The 10,341-nt window shown below is 51.4% G+C and overlaps 1 long non-coding RNA gene across 1 annotated transcript; it reads left to right on the top strand.

Annotated features, from left to right (window-relative positions):
• The first annotated feature begins 8,820 nt into the window (after positions 1–8,820).
• LOC137467646 (uncharacterized) lies at positions 8,821–10,119 on the top strand. The gene is made up of 3 exons (XR_010995579.1): positions 8,821–9,124; positions 9,275–9,395; positions 9,994–10,119. It is a non-coding gene; the product is annotated as an uncharacterized lncRNA (long non-coding RNA).
• Positions 10,120–10,341: the final 222 nt, after the last annotated feature.

Raw genomic sequence — 10,341 nt, 5'->3', positions numbered from 1 at the left:
TTAATTATTATTGAGGGGCTCAGAGAGGGACACAGCCCTCGAGGTGTGGCCTCACCAGTGCCCAGCACAGAAGGACCATCACTGCCCTGGTCCTGATGGCTACACTATCGCTGAGACAGGCCTGGTGCTATTGGCCTTCTTGCCCACCTGGGCACACCTGGGCTCAGGTCCAGCCCTTGTCAATCAGCTTCCCAGCTGATTAGTGTGGCCAAAGCGTACGAGCCGGCTCTTGGTCCTGTTTAACCTCATGCCAGTGGTGTCAGCCCGTGGATCCAGCCTGTCCGGGGCCCTCTGCAGCCTTCCTGTCCTCCAGCAGGTCCGGCTTGGTGTCATCCACAGGAGGATATTGAGGTGCTGGAGCAGGTCCAGAGAAGAGAAAGGAAGTTGATTAAGGGTCTAGAGAATAAGCCTGATGAGAAATGGCTGAGAGAACGAAGGGAGCTGGGGAGGGCTCAGTCTTGAGCAAAGGAGGCCCAGGGGGAACTGTTGCTATTGGACATGAAATGAGTACACAGAAGCTTGGTAAGTTCAAAAGAGAAAAAGAAACAATTTTATTTCTGACTTTGCAATATATAGAATTCTAAAAGTGACAGTGGATTGGAGGGTGAAATTGCTACCTTTCTAGCCACACTGGTCAAACTAACAGTCCATCAATTCTCTCCTCCAACAAGGAAGAGTGCAAAACAATCATTATTTACATGAACAGTGTATGAGAACTCCAGTAGAAATATGCAAACATCAGAAGGCGTAGAAAACTGTTAAAAGAACATTAAAACTTTCAAAAGAACTATAAAGGAAAACTTAACACTTTTAAAAATCAGGGCAACAGGGAACGTTGTCACTCTCTACACCAGCTTGGCAGGAGGTTGTAGTAAGATGGGGATCGAGCTCTCCTCACGGACGAACAGTGACAGGACAAGAGGACACAGTAGACATAAATCCCTAGAATTGTTAACAGTTCTCTGGTCTTTTCATCCACAAAGCACACAGTATTCTACAGTTTTAGAGCTATAATGAATCTCTGAAAGTATATTAAGCTGGAATCAAATAATAATTTAATTGCCAATAGCAAGAATCCTGTTCAATTATTTGAGCAGGAAGAGCAACTCCACCTGCCTTTGAAAATTTGTAATAAAATTAATGGTGTAAGTTCTTCAGCAGCAATTGTTTGGGTCATCTCTGGATATAACATATAGGCAATTTAACCATGATTTTCTTGAATGGTTCCTAAATTGCACTGTGTTTTCCTAATGGTTGTGCATGTTTTCCTTAATTTTCTAGCTAGTGTGGGCAAGGACAAAATACACAAGATACAAATTCATGAAGTCAGGAGGTTCTGGATTGTTCATGCATAATCTGTGACCAAAGCCTCATGTCAGTCACACAGTGCAGTCTCAAGCTCAGCAAAAAGATTTTCCGCTTAGAAAAGCACAGTTTTTATAAATAAATCTGTTAACCTTTATGTATTTAGTGGCTATTTCTATGATTCCTGCCTTTGACTTGCTCTTGCATGGTTTAAATGCAAGACACTCAAAATACACGCCAAAAGAACTCGGTCAGGTGACTCCAGCCCGAAGCAGGTTCAAACCAGTGCTCTGGCCAGAATCTGCTTCTTGGTTCTCATGTGACATTCCCACGTGTTACGAGTTGAAAGTGAAGCCTTGTCTTGAATTAGTCTAATAAAACATTGTCCATCTGGAATAGAAAAGACCATAATTCCAGTCTTTTATGAAAACCTCACAAATTAACTTGGGAAGAATAAATAAAATCTTTTTACGTATGTAATTTGAAGATAATTTTGTGTTCTCATGATTTATCCTAATGGTGGCAAATTTATTGAGATGAGAGAGGAGCAAGGAATCTGCCTGCCTATATGTTTCCCCTTGTTGTCTAACAGCAGCTGCATCACTGGAAAAATGTGTTCTAATGACAATATTTACTTTTTCAATAGGAGACAAAACTGCTTTATAGAGTTCTGGGATGAGCCAAATGACTTTTAAAGCCCAGAAATTAAAATCTGAAATGTGTCAGCTTAGATTCTAGCTTTGTTTTCAGCTGCTGCTGATGCAGGTTTTCCCTTTTGGTGTCTAAGTGACACACTGTTAAAAACGGGAACACACTCCCGGTTCTAAAGTGATTTCAGCATTTATGATAAGGCCTAAAGCAGAGGGGGCCCGTGGGTAGAGCAGGAGCGTTCCTGAGCAAGGATGCTGCAGAGCTGGTGCTGGATCTTCCTTTCTTGAGCAGCGATGTTCCCGATGGTCCAGGTGGAGCGGCACAGTCCCACCGACGCGGATGCCCCCTTTTTATACTGTTTTTTGTTCCTTTGGCTTGGTTTCTGTTGGGATCCTTCATTTGCACGAAGGTTAAGGCGCTGATTGGCCCTTACAGTTCTGTCCAGGCTGGCTCGTTTTCGCTTGGTGGGATGCACTTTACTTTAGGTGTAATACAGTAAGTTGAGCACCATATTTCTTACAACTCCCCTTTTAACCCCATTTACACTATAATAACCAAACCAACAGTACATGCTTAACAATTATCAACTGTTTTACAACAGTTTCTAACCCGTTTTTGACAGTAATCTTCTTCAGTAAATTGTAACTCCAACCTGCAATCTCTCTTGAGGCAGCGGAGTGGGATTCATTTCTCCCACCGGTTTACTTTTAAATGGTGGCAGACATCAGTAACCCAAAAATCTGGGCAAAATCCCTGGAGAGACCTCTGATTTTATGGGGAAAAGTAGGAATCCTGTCCCTTGCACCGACCTGCCACATCCAGGTCCACCTCAACCTCAGCGCTTGAAGAAGACTCTGCAGGTGTGATTTGCCTTTGTCCAAGGGACAGATGTTCTTCAGGAATAGGGACAAATTTCCCTGGTGAAATTCCGATGGGAGTCCAAAATTGCATTTTGAGGGTTTTGTTGGTTGTAAGTGAATATTTTGGTTCTTGTGGAGTTTCTGCTGTAGAACTGTTGCATTCTGGGTTTGGGTTCAAATTATGGGTTTTTTCTTTGTTAGTTTTCCAGTTCTCTGTACCCTCGTGCATCCCCCGGGTTTTCCCCTAGTGCGGTTTCCGTGCCCGTCTCCCCGTTCTCGCGGTCCCACTCACCCCAAAGCCCCGTGTTTGCCCCTGCCGTGTTCCCATTGGTCGCTGCAGTACACGTCATCACCGTGATGTCTGTACCCATTGGGCGGGAGGGCTTCCTGTGCGCCCTGTCCCTCCCCTAGTTCATCACACTCCTCGGCATGCTCGAGGCCATTTGCGTCCGTGCGAAGCGGGCAGCGGCTGCAGCTTTTCCACCGCAGCTCTCGCAGCCAATAAAGCATCGAACCGCCACATGGATGCATTTAGACGAATTCCCTGCCTCTTTGTTTCTTCCCTCGCGCTGACGGCGAAGCGCGGCCAACAGCCCACCCCGGAGCGCGGCAGCAAAAGCGCCTGGGAACTGCGGCGAGCCCCGGCCCCGACGAAAAGCTGAGACACCCAAGCCGGGCGTTCGAGAGCGGACCGGGGCTGAGAAAAGTAATGAGCAGCCGCGCAGGGGTTCCCCTCCCCCATTTTTGGGGGGTCTCCCATGGTGCCCCCTCCGCAAAAAGCTCCGAGGGCCCCCTGAAGTGGCTCCTGTTCCACCAGCAGGTGCCCCCTGATCCAGGACGGCCCCCAGTGAGTCTGGGGGGCTCTGGGGGGATTTGGGAGGATTTTGGTGGCATTTTTGGGTTTTGGCAGATTTTGTTGTGAGTTTAGGGGGAATTATTGGATTTTGGAGAGGATTACTGGGTTTTGGGGGTTACGGGACTTTGCAGGGTTTTGTGGATTTGAGGATTTTGGATTTTGGGGAATTTTTCTAGGGTTTTGGGGGGTTATTTTTTGGGGGGTTTATTGAAATTTTTGGGAGTTTTTTTTTTTAATTTTGGTGGGTTTCACTGGGATTTTCTGGGATTCTTTGGGGTTTTGGAGGGTTTTATTGGGATTTTTGGGGGATTTTGGAGGGTTTTAGTGGAATTTTCGGGGGCTTTGGAGTTGTCCCAGGGTGTAGGGAAGGGTTGAGAGGCACCAAAATCTCCTTTAAACCCCTGAAAGTAACAATAAACCCCACAAAATCGCAATTAAATCTCACAAAATCCCATTAGAACACCCCCAAATCCCAATAAAAGCCCACAAAATCCCAATTAAGCCCCAGAAATCCCACCCCAAAATGTCTCCAAAGCCACAAGAAGCCCCACAACCCCCCCCCAAATCCCCACTAAAATTCCTAAAAAACCCAAATCCCCAAAGAATCCCACTAAATGCCCCCACAATTCCAATAAAATGCTTCCAAATCCCCTAAAAATCCCAACAAAACCCAAAAATTATTCCAGAGAATCCCACAAAATCCCAGTAAAACCTCCCCCCAAACCCAATAATTCTCCTCAGAAACCCCAACAATTCCCCGTAAACTCCCAACACAATTCCCAAAAGCCCAAAAAAGCCCCAGATGCCCAAACCCCTCCCGAGCCCTCCCTGGTCCCTCCCGGTCCCGCCCAGGCCCGTCCGGGGCCGCGGCCAAAACTGCCCGGAGCGAACGCGGAGGTCCCGGAGCGGCCCCGGAGCCGATCCCGGGCTCGGCCTCGGGCTCGGCCCCTTTGGGGGATTTTGGGCCGAACCGGGCAGGTTCAGGGTGGGCTTCAGATCCCTTGCGGGGATCCCGAGCCTTTTCGGGTGGATTTTCGGCCCTGTGGCTGATTTGAGGCCGACTCTGGTGGGGTTAGGGGGGATTTCAGATCCCTTTGGGTGATTTTAGGTCCATATAGGTGACTCTTAATCCTGTATGGGGGATTTTAGGTACATTTTTTTTGTGATTTTGGGCCCATTTGAGTAGGTTTTTTGCTTCTTTGGGCAATTTTAGATCAAACCAAGCCATTTAGGGTGATTTTAGGCCGAACCAGGTGCATTCAGGGTGGATTTTAGGTGCATTTGAGAGATTTAAGGGTGATTTGAAGCTATTTCATGCTTCTTTTAAAACATCTGAGGCAATTTTAGTCCCCATTGTTTGGATTTTAGGAGGGTGTCCTCCTTCCTCCCCTCTCCTGCAGGGTGTGACATCGGCAACAGAGAGCAGCTCCAGATCCTCAGCCCTCCCCAACGTGCTGCAGCAGCCAAATATGGCCACAGAGACAGATGGCAACTGTGCCATCTGCCAGGACACCTGGGATGAGGTGGCTTCTACTCTGCCCTGTGGCCACCAGTTCTGCCGGGGCTGCATCCTGCGGTTGGCACAGACAAATCCATCATGCCCACTGTGCGGAGGAGCAATAGAGACTGTCAGGTTTTCTGATGATGCCGGTGACTCTCTAGAGATTGTCATCACAGCCCCTGAGCGGCTGCCAGCAGCCACGAGCTCATCAGAGCGAGCTCCCGGCGGCCAGGACGAGATCAGCCCCCATGGCCCTGTGCCAGCCCATCCCGCTTCTCCTCAGGAGACACCAGCCAGAGCTGTCGGCGGTGTCCTGCCAAGGTCTGGGCAGGACTTTTCCGTCGACGACGGGAACTTCTGGACCCTGTGCGGACTTGGCTGAACCAGAGGATGGAGGCCATCCAAAGGGAGCAGTGGTGGATGGCAAGGAGCACAGAGTGCCATCCTGTATGTTCTCTGTGTGTGTGGGCCAGACCAGGAGGACATGATCCAGAGTCTGCAGGGCTTCCTGGAGGAACACACAGTGCCACTGGTCCAGGGCACCATTGACATCAATGTGAGACACTGCAGCTCAGGGGCCCAGAGTCTGCTGCACTCCCACACTGCCGCAGATGAGGATGACAGCCCAGCAGCCAGCAGCTGCTCCAGCAGCTCCAGTTCCATCTTCTCCAGCCCCCCCAGCCTCTCCAGACCCAACAGCCACAGTTCCCCCAGCTTCTCCAGCCCAAACCCCAACTCCTCCAGCCCTAAAAGCCCCAGACCCAGCTCTTGGACTCTACCCAGCAGCCCTCAAGTCCCCACAGAGGAAGAAGAGGAAGCTGCCACAACGGAGGCCACCCCCAGCAGGGGTCAAAGCCATCCCCCAGTTGTGCCGGTGTCCCCAGAGCAGGACCAGCCCCAGGATGAGGCAGATCACTCTGATCCATCTGTCCAGAGCACCAGCCTCAGACCCTCTGGTCCCACCCAAAGCAAGCACTGCTTGCCTGGGTGGCCCCGGCGGTCCCTAAAGAGAAAGGCATCCAACTCTCCCCACCCCTGCAGTAGAACTAGCAAGGCTCTTCAACTCCTTCTTTTTAGAAAAATAAATAAATTGTTGTTATTCCCCCACAGAGTCTCTGGGCTCTGCTTCCTCAGCCTTCCCCTTGTGCCCCACCGTGGGTGGCACCCATGTCCTGTGGGGCACCAGCCTTGCGTCCAGAGCCATATGGGCAGCTTAATTGTCTTCAAGGCCAATCTTGCCTAAGAAGAAGTTGCCTGGACTTTCATTCACCTCAATGTCAATTCCACTCTTGGAGTTTTTCCCAGCTTTGTCCTTCCCAAGGCCGTTTGTGCTAAAATATCTCAATACTCCATCCTGGATCTCATGAACATCTGCAAACAGCTGTTTTGTGATGCTAATTACATATCACTTTCCCCTATTACTTTTTAACAAATATTTTCTAAAATATCGATATAGTTACAATTATTGGCACAAATCATATTCATTTATCACATCTCTATCTGGCTTTGTTTGAAGGTGTAGGCTCAAAGCAAACTTCCTTAGTTCCTCCCTGAGCCCTGGCCAAGAGGAGGATGAAACCAGATCTTCCCGCACTAGAAGTTATGGTAGCTTGTTTATTCAACAGTATAAAATCTGGGCCCTCTCACAGCAAAGTTGGCGGCCTCACCTGAGGGTGGGCGAACCACATAGGAATTCCCAGGTACTGGGAGTGCTTCTCCAATCCCTTGGTGTGACAGAGCATCCCCAGCTGACGTGTGTGTCAGGACAATGGTCAAGTGTGAGGGTAACTGGTGATGTATCTTTCTGAATCCCTACAGGCAATCTTTTCTAGTAATAATCAGGTGCATTGCTTAGCTTATCCTTTTGTACTTCTGTGCTGCTTTGCCCTACAGTCAATGACACTTCTTCCTTAAGCTGGGGTGGGTGTCTTTGGTGCTGACCCTGCCAGCAAGCCATTCCCTTCAGAATTGGACTTGGTGGATCCCTTCCAACACAGAACATTCTGTGATTCTGTGATCACTTCTACAAAGTTTGCTCAGAATGAGTTTCAGCTGAAACACTTGGAATTCTTTGCTGAAATTAGAGTTGGTAGATGGAACTCTTGTTGGTAAACAATGGAGGGAGAGAACAGCTTCATGTGGGTTTTTGGGGCATTGCCCCAATTTTGTGGGTTCCTCCCTCCATTTTGGGATTTCACACCTCCGTTTTGGGGGTCTCCACCCAGCGATTTTGGCTTCCACTCCTTCCACTTTGGGGTCCCCCTTTAATTTTGTGCACCCCATCCCCATGTTCCACACATGCCCAGCGGCCCCAGTGTGCACTGAACGGCCAGCAAGGGACTGGGGAATGCTGGGACCCACAGTGATGTCAGTCATCCCTCCTGGTTACACATAGGAGTCCTCGGCCCTTTTTGGGGTGCCCTGGAGTGCCAAGGCCACGGGGAGGAAATGTCTTTGCTGCCATGCTGAGCAGGATCTTGCCTGGCCCATTATGGCCTCCTGTCCCCTGTCTCTCATTGTCCTCTGACAGCCCCTGTGTCCCTGCACCCCTCTCAAGAGCAGGACTTTGGTGCCAGCACCCCCAGGCTCCAAATCCCCGCGTTGGCTCTGTCCCTATGGTATCCCCACGCGGCCGTTGCGCCGGGGCCGTTGTGGCGACAGCCGGCGAGCGGCGCCATGGCGGAGCTGCCGCTGCCCGCCGGGCTCAGAGCCAGCGCCTTCCCCGCCAAGCTGTGGCGCCTGGTGAACAGCCCCCGCGTCCGCTCCATGCGCTGGGACAGCCGGGCCCAGGGGCTGCTCATCGACCGCTCCCTCTTCGAGCGGGAGCTGCTCAGCCCGGGCGACGCCCGGGGCCCGGCCCCGCACACCTTCAGGGCCACGCAGTTCCGCAGCTTCGTGCGCCAGCTCTACCGCTACGGCTTCCACAGGGTGCCGGGCCGGGTTGGCTCGGTTGTGCCGGGCGATGCCGACAGCTGGCTCCACTACAGCAACCCCTGCTTTCGCCGCGACGGCCCCGACCTCCTGCTCCGCATCAGGCACCGGAGCGCGGCCAACAGGCAGCGGCCGGCGGCGGGGCGGGAGGGCCGCGGCTCCCAGCAGCTCCCCGGGGCGCGGCCCCTGCCGCACGGGCGGAACGGGTGCAGCCGCTTCAAGCCGCTCTCCAGGGAGCGGCCGCCGCTGCCGCCCGGGCGCCCGCCCAGCGGCTTCCACCTGCTGCACAGGGACCGGCCGGTGCCGGCCCGGCGGGAGGGGCCGAGCCGCTTCCAGGAGCTCTATGGGGAGCAGCCGCCGCCTGCCGAGCGGGAGCTGCTGCGGATCCCGCCCTGCGGCTTCTTCGGTTTCTACGGGGAGCCGCTGCTGCCGCTCGGGCGGGAGGGGCCTCGCAGCCGCTTCCAGCAGCTCTACGGGGGGCAGCTGCCTCCGATCGACCGGGAGGTGCTCAGGATCCAGCCCTGCGGCTCCCAGCAGCTCCACAGGGAGCAGCAGCCCCCAGCACACGACCCGCGAGGTAGGAAAAGAGTTGTAGCCTTGCTTTTCCCCAAAAGGTCCTGAAAAGTGACTGTTTGAAGTATTTTTCCACAAGGCTCTGTCATTCTTGGCCCAAAATTCTCCAGCTTATTTAGAAGGGGCACCTAGAAAGGCAAAAGATTCTCTGCCTGGTTTTCCTGCCTGCTTCCTGTGATGGTTGATCCAAGGCAGCAACAGAGATCTGTGTCCCAGAGCCACATTGTGGAGTGTGACCAATGTCTTTGGATTCTTGCAGCCACCTCGGGCACTTCAGCCCCCAGTGCTCCACCTGGCAGTGCAGGTTGTGCAGCATCGACGGCCTCCGGCTCAGCCTGGAATGCACCTGGTGAAGAGCAATTGCCACCAGGGGATCTTGGCATTGCCGTCGAGCAAATGATCCAGGAGATCAGGAGATCCCTGCCTGAAAGGTCTCCCTCTGCTCAGGTAACCCATTGGAGGGGAATGGAAGAGGCTGGGCTGAAAGCTTTTGAACGCTGTTACATGGAGAAGGAGAGTAACCATATCCTTGAAGTGATTCCAGCAAAATACTGAATGATCTTTAGTTTTCTTTTTTTTTTCTATTGTTCTTTCAAGGGCAATATGAATGTTGCCCCTGAGTCTTCAGGAGGGGAGCCTGTGAACCGGGCTGCAGCAGAGGAAACTTCATCTGGCACCGAGAGCTGCGAGAACAGTTCCCCAGAGCCCGAGGAGCCTGGTAAGGACAGAGCCCCTGTTGGTTTAGAGAGGTGTGAGACGGCTGCTCTGAGCCTGCCTCTGGCATGAAGGGAGACGAGAAGAGTTGAGTTCTTGTCTGCAGGGTTGGTGCTTCCTGGTGCCTTTAGTTCAAAGGCACATGCACAACCTGCCCGAGCTCTGCCCTCCACGCTTCGCCAGAGGCTTGGGCACTGAGTCCTCTGCTGTGGCAAGAGAGCAGGGAATAAACCTGACCTTGTGGGAGTTGTGCCACCAAGCTGGGTGTCCCAGTCTGGTTCATACCTCAGCCCCCAGCAGCCTTCAGCCATTTCAGTGAGGACTGAGGTCTCTCTGTCACTGGGACTGTCTGTGTTTCAAGCTCTCGTGGGTGCCATTTGCACTGTGGGTGCTGAGACTTTATTAGAATACTTAAATACTTTACACCGTTCCGTTTTGAAAACTTGGAAGGATCCCTGTTCTTAATAGAGCAGGCTTCAAATTGCCAAGTGAGAGTCTGCCTTTCAGGCCGTCTTTTAATGTCCCTGATAGAAGGACAATTGGTGCTCAAGGGGCGCTTGCACAAGGGCCAGTATTGTCTCAGTGTTCCCTTTGCTTCCCAGATCCCGTGTGATCAACGTGTCCAGGAGGGCTGCCCTGTGTGCCAGGAAGAGACAGAGGGAGAGCCTGTGACCATTGGGCAGGTAGAATTCCTCTGTCTCTACTTATATTTATAGATGTGTATAGTTCTATTTATTGATATATGTAGTTGTATTTATAGGTTTATGTAGTTATATTTATCTATCTACATAGACAGAGATTTGTCCAGTTATTTTATTTTTAGTTTTAGGTGTATATATTTATATTTTTAGATGTGCAGTTATAGGTGTAGATGTCCGTAGTTGCATTTATACGTGTACAGTTATATTTACATATAAATAGTTATATTTGTAGATAGGCATATTTGTATT

Source organism: Anomalospiza imberbis, unplaced genomic scaffold, assembly GCF_031753505.1.
Source record: "Anomalospiza imberbis isolate Cuckoo-Finch-1a 21T00152 unplaced genomic scaffold, ASM3175350v1 scaffold_72, whole genome shotgun sequence".
Classification (NCBI taxonomy): domain Eukaryota; kingdom Metazoa; phylum Chordata; class Aves; order Passeriformes; family Viduidae; genus Anomalospiza; species Anomalospiza imberbis.
The sequence above is the reverse complement of the archived record's forward strand: the minus strand, read 5'-3'. Positions and strand labels throughout refer to the sequence as shown.